This window comes from Nerophis ophidion, linkage group LG25 (genome assembly GCF_033978795.1).
Source record: "Nerophis ophidion isolate RoL-2023_Sa linkage group LG25, RoL_Noph_v1.0, whole genome shotgun sequence".
In the NCBI taxonomy this organism is placed as follows: domain Eukaryota; kingdom Metazoa; phylum Chordata; class Actinopteri; order Syngnathiformes; family Syngnathidae; genus Nerophis; species Nerophis ophidion.
Window position 1 is genome coordinate 27,472,732 of NC_084635.1, and position 6,000 is coordinate 27,478,731.

The 6,000-nt window shown below is 40.5% G+C and overlaps 1 protein-coding gene across 13 annotated transcripts in view; it reads right to left on the minus strand.

Annotated features, from left to right (window-relative positions):
• The window catches only part of herc1 (HECT and RLD domain containing E3 ubiquitin protein ligase family member 1), a 179,255-nt gene extending 177,233 nt beyond the window's left edge, over positions 1–2,022 (minus strand). For all 13 annotated transcript variants that reach the window (XM_061886983.1, XM_061886987.1, XM_061886982.1 and 10 more), the window contains exon 1: positions 1,772–2,022. The gene's annotated coding sequence lies outside the window, so the exon portion shown is untranslated. The remainder of the gene's footprint in view (positions 1–1,771) is intronic.
• Positions 2,023–6,000: the final 3,978 nt, after the last annotated feature.

Below are 6,000 nucleotides of genomic sequence, written 5' to 3' on the forward strand. Positions count from 1 at the left end.
CCATATTTTTGCTGAAAGGATAAAGTACAGAACATCCACGATAAAGTTCGAAACTTTCGGTGTTAAGAGAAATGCCTACCTCTACCGGAAGTCGCAGACGATGACGTCACACGTGTGGGGGCTCCTCACATATTCACATTGTTTTTAATGGGAGCCTCCAACAAAAAGTGCTATTCCTACCGAGAAAACGACAATTTCCCCATTAATTTGAGCAAGGATGAAAGACTCGTGTTACAGGATATTGATAGCGAAGGACTAGAAAAAAAAAATGATTAAAAAAAATAAGTAAAAAAATAAATAAATAAACGCGATTGCATTGGAACGGATTCCGATGTTTTTAGAGACTTTTACTAGGATAATTCTGGGAAATCCCTTATCTTTCTATTGTGTTGCTAGTGTTTTAGTGTTAAATAGTACCTGATATTCGAAGGTGTACGTCCACGTATGTCTTGACGCCAATGTCTCAGGGGAGTCGACGGCAGCTTTATGGACGACACAAGCTCAGCTTTTCTCCGGTAAGAAGCGACTTTTTACCACAATTTTCTCACCGAAACATGCTGGTTGACATTCCGTCGTGATTCATGTTTGCTTGACCGCGCTCTGATCCATAGTAAAGTTTCACCTCCAGGAATTTTAAACAAGGAATCACCGTGTGTTTGTGTGGCTGAAGGCTAAAGCTTCCCAACTCCATCTTTCTACTGTGACTTCTCCAATATTAATTGAACAAATTGCAAAAGATTCAGCAACACAGATCTCCAAAATAATGTGTAATTGTGCGGTTAAAGCAGACGACTTTTAGCTGTGTGTGTGTGCAGCGCTCATATTTCCTTAAAACCCGTGACGTCTTGCGTACACGTCATCATTACACGACGTTTTCAAGATGAAACTCCCGGGAAATTTAAAATTGTAATTTAGTAAACTAAAAAGGCCGTATTGGCATGTGTTGCAATGTTAATATTTCATCATTGATATATAAACTATCAGACTGTGTGGTGGGTAGTAGTGGGTTTCAGTAGGCCTTTAAAATGAGCATATATTAATGCAGAATGAACAAGAATATTTTAATGTAGACTCATAGAATCATCATACTGCTGTGATTATATCCATCAAGTGTTAATTCAAGGCCAAGACAATATATCAAAATATATATCGTGTATCGCGATATGGCCTAAAAATATCGTGATATTAAAAAAAGGCCATATCGCCTAGCCCTAAATGCAACAAACCAATGGGGTCACTCAACGCAGCAGTAGTGGGCAATGCTCCACAAAACACTAGTTCGGGTTCAAGGGTCGTCAGACTCGTGGCTAACGTCAACAATATAAATTGCAGGGTAGCTTAGACGGTTGGTGGCTTGCTAGATGTATGTTTGACATGGTGTTGTTTCATACTAACAGCTTTCTAAACCACGAACGGCATCAAAACAGGACGCGTCAACGCCATTTCCATTCGGAAGTCTGCTTATTGTGACAAAAGTGACACGCTTTGTCCGGGGAAACCCAGTAAGCCGACTGTTAACTCATGCTAATGTTTACGTTAGCTTGCGTGAGCTAAGTTCCCCTACGTCACCTAGCTAGCAGGGGAAAAAAAACGCCTCAGCGAGCAGACAGGCGGCCAACACCCATGTGTGCAAGCATGACTAGCAATGAACAAGTTGTCACCAAAAAAAGTTAGGATACATACAAACAAACTGATTAATTCCAACTAGCATTTTAGTTGTGCTCCCCGCTGCTTTATGGCTAGTTAGCTTTGCAGACGTTAGCTCGCTTACCACCAGCAACTGTCAAAGGCCTCCTCCTTGTCTTCCTCCTCCTTTATGTTGTTTCTTACACCAAAACGTGACGCTGCTGCATTGTGTCGACACCAGGCGTCCAGTCGAAATTCCACAGGCTTCCCGCTAAGTGTACAGTGAGTGGCGAAAGGACCATGCATTGACGTCCATCCTTCCGGACGCGTCTCTCCCGCTGCAGTGTGTGAACTGTGGAGCAGACCGCTCAGTTATGGCTATGGCTTAGGCTCAGCCCCTCCGAGCCGAGCCTCCGCCAGGCCAGGGGCTGTGACGTAAACACCTGCCTCGACCCGTCCCCCGCTGTCATCTTCCGCTGAAAACTATGATGCTGTGTTCCAAATTTAGATTATTTATGGCAGTGCTTTTCAACCTTTTTTCAGTGATGTACCCCCTGTGAATTTTTTTTTAAATTCAAGTGCCCCCTAATCAGAGCAAAGCATTTTTGGTTGAAAAAAAGAGATACAAAAGGAAAATACAGCACTATACATCAGTTTCTGATTTATTAAATTGTGTAACAAAATATTGCTCATTTGTAGTGGTCTTTCTTGAACTATTTGGAAAAAAAGATATAAAAATAACGAAGAACTCGTTGAAAAATAAACATGTGAAAATAATAATAAAGATTTCTACACATAGAAGTAATCATCAACTTAAAGGCCTACTGAAATGAGATTTTCTTATTTAAACGGGGATAACAGGTCCATTCTATGTGTCATACTTGATTATTTCGAGATATTGCCATATTTTTGCTGAAAGGATTTAGTAGAGAACATCCACGATAAAGTTTGCAACTTTCGGTGTTAAGAGAAATGCCCTGCCTCTACCGGAAGTCGCAGACGATGACGTCACACGTGTGGGGGCTCCTCATATATTCACATTATTTTTAATATAACCGTCCAACAAAGAGTGCTATTCGGATCGAGAAAACGACAATTTCCCCATTAATTTGAGCGAGGATGAAAGATTCGTGTTTGAGGATATTGATAGCGACGGACTAGGGAAAAAAATGATTTAAAAAAATAAGTTAAAAAGAAAAACGCGATTGCATTGGGGCGAATTCCGATGTTTTAGAGACATTTACAAGGATAATTCTGGGAAATCCCTTATCTTTCTATTGTGTCGCTAGTGTTTTAGTGTGTTAAATAGTACCTGATAGTCGGAAGGGTGTCTCCACGGGTGACTTGACGCGCAGTGTCTCAGGGGAGTGGACGGCAGCTATGGAGAGCACAAGCTCAGCTTTTCTCCAGTAAGAACTGACATTTTCCCCACAATTTTTTCACCGAACCCTGCTGGTTGACATTTGGTAAGGATCCATGTTGGCTTGACTGCGCTCTGATCCATAGGAAAGTTTCACCTCCAGGAATTTTGCACAAGGAATCACCCTGTGTTTGTGTGGCTAAAGGCTCAAACTTATATAAACTATCACACTGCATTAATATATGCTCATTTGAAAGGCCTACTGAAACAGTCTGATAGTTTATATATCAATGATGAAATATTAACATTGCAGCACATGCCAATACGGCCTTTTTAGTTTACTAAATTACAATTTTAAATTTCCCGGGAGTTTCGTCTTGAAAACGTTGTGTAATGATGACGTGTACGCAAGACGTCACGGGTTTTAAGGAAATAAGAGCGCTGCGCACACATACAGCTAAATGTCGTCTGCTTTAACGGCATAATTACACAGTATTTTGGAGATCTGTGTTTCTAAATCTTTTGCAATTTGTTCAATTAATATTGGAGAAGTCAAAGTAGAAAGATGGAGTTGGGAAGCTTTAGCCTTTAGCTACACAAACACACGGTGATTCCTTGTTTAAAATTCCTGGAGATGAAACTTTACTATGGATCGGAGCGCGGTCAAGCGAACATGAATCACGACGGAATGTCAACCAGCAGGTTTCAGTGAAAAATTGTGGTTAAAAAGTCGCTTCTTAACGGAGAAAAGCTGAGCTTGTGCCGTCCATAGCTTCCGTCGACTCCCCTGAGACATTGGCGTCAAGACACCCGTAGAGACAACACTCCGACTATCAGATACTGTTAAACTCACTAAAACACTAGAAACACAATATAAAGATAAGGGACTTCCCAGAATTATCCTGGTAAATGTGTCTAAAAACATCTGAATCCGTCCCAATGCAATCACGTTTTTTTTTTAACTTTTTTTTTTTTTTTTCTAGTCCGTCGCTATCAATATCTTCAAACACTAATCTTTCATCCTCACTCAAATTAATGGGGAAATTGTCGTTTTCTCGATCTGAATAGCACTTTTTGTTGGAGGATCCCATTAAAATCAATGTGAATATGTGAGGAGCCATCAACATGTGACGTCATCGTCTGAGACTTCCGGTAGAGGCGGGGCTTTTCTCTTAGCACCGAAAGTTGCAAACTTTATTGTTGATGTTCTCTACTAAATCCTTTCAGCAAAAATATGGCAAAATCGCGAAATTATCAAGTATGACACATAGACTGGACCTGCATCCCCGTTTAAATAAGAAAATCTCATTTCAGTAGGCCATTAAAGTGCCCTCTTTGGGGATTGTAATAGAGATCCATCTGCATTCATGAACTTAATTCCAAACATTTCTTCACAACATCAGGATTTATGGAACATGTCCACAAAAATCTAGTTGTCAACACTAAATATTGCATTGTTGTATTTTTTCACAGTTTATGAACTTATATTCATATTTTGTTAAAGTATTATTCAATTAATATACTTATAAATGATTTTTGAATTGTTGCTATTTTTTAAATATTTTTAAAAAACTCACGTACCCCTTGGGATACCTTCAAGTACCCCTAAGGGTATGCGTACCCCCATTTGAGAACCACTGATTTATGGAACTTGTGTGAGCTTATGGCTTTACATTTTGTTACATATATATATATATATATATATATATATATATATATATATATATATATATATATCAATCAATCAATCAATGTTTACTTATATAGCCCTAAATCACTAGTGTCTCAAAGGGCTGCACAAACCACCACGACATCCTCGGTAGGCCCACGCAAGGAAAACTCACACCCAGTGGGACATCGGTGACAATAATGACCCAGTGGGACGTCGGTGACAATGATGACTATGAGAACCTTGGAGAGGAGGAAAGCAATGGATGTCGAGCGGGTCTAACATGATACTGTGAAAGTTCAATCCACAGTGGATCCAACACAGTCGCGAGAGTCCAGTCCAAAGCGGATCCAACACAGCAGCGAGAGTCCCGTTCACAGCGGAGCCAGCAGGAAACCATCCCAAGCGGAGGCGGATCAGCATCGCAGAGATGTCCCCAGCCGATACACAGGCAAGCAGTACATGGCCACCGGATCGGACTGGACCCCCTCCACAAGGGAGAGTGGGACATAGAAGAAAAAGGAAAGAAACGGCAGATCAACTGGTCTAAAAAGGGAGTCTATTTAAAGGCTAGAGTATACAAATGAGTTTTAAGGTGAGACTTAAATGCTTCTACTGAGGTGGCATCTCGAACTGTTACCGGGAGGGCATTCCAGAGTACTGGAGCCCGAACGGAAAACGCTCTATAGCCCGCAGACTTTTTTTGGGCTTTGGGAATCACTAACAAGCCGGAGTCCTTTGAACGCAGATTTCTTGCCGGGACATATGGTGCAATACAATCGGCAAGATAGGATGGAGCTAGACCGTGTAGTATTTTATACGTAAGTAGTAAAACCTTAAAGTCACATCTTAAGTGCACAGGAAGCCAGTGCAGGTGAGCCAGTACAGGCGTAATGTGATCAAACTTTCTTGTTCTTGTCAAAAGTCTAGCAGCCGCATTTTGTACCAACTGTAATCTTTTAATGCTAGACATGGGTAGACCCGAAAATAATACGTTACAGTAGTCGAGGCGAGACGTAACAAACGCATGGATAATGATCTCAGCATCTTTAGTGGACAGAATGGAGCGAATTTTAGCGATATTACGGAGATGAAAGAAGGCCGTTTTAGTAACGCTTTTATTGTGTGCCTCAAAGGAGAGAGTTGGGTCGAAGATAATACCCAGATTCTTTACCGTGTCGCCTTGTTTAATTGTTTGGTTGTCAAATGTTAGAGTTGTATTATTAAATAGAGTTCGGTGTCTAGCAGGACCGATAATCAGCATTTCCGTTTTTTTGGCGTTGAGTTGCAAAATATATATATATATATATATTTGATATATATATATATATATATATATATATAT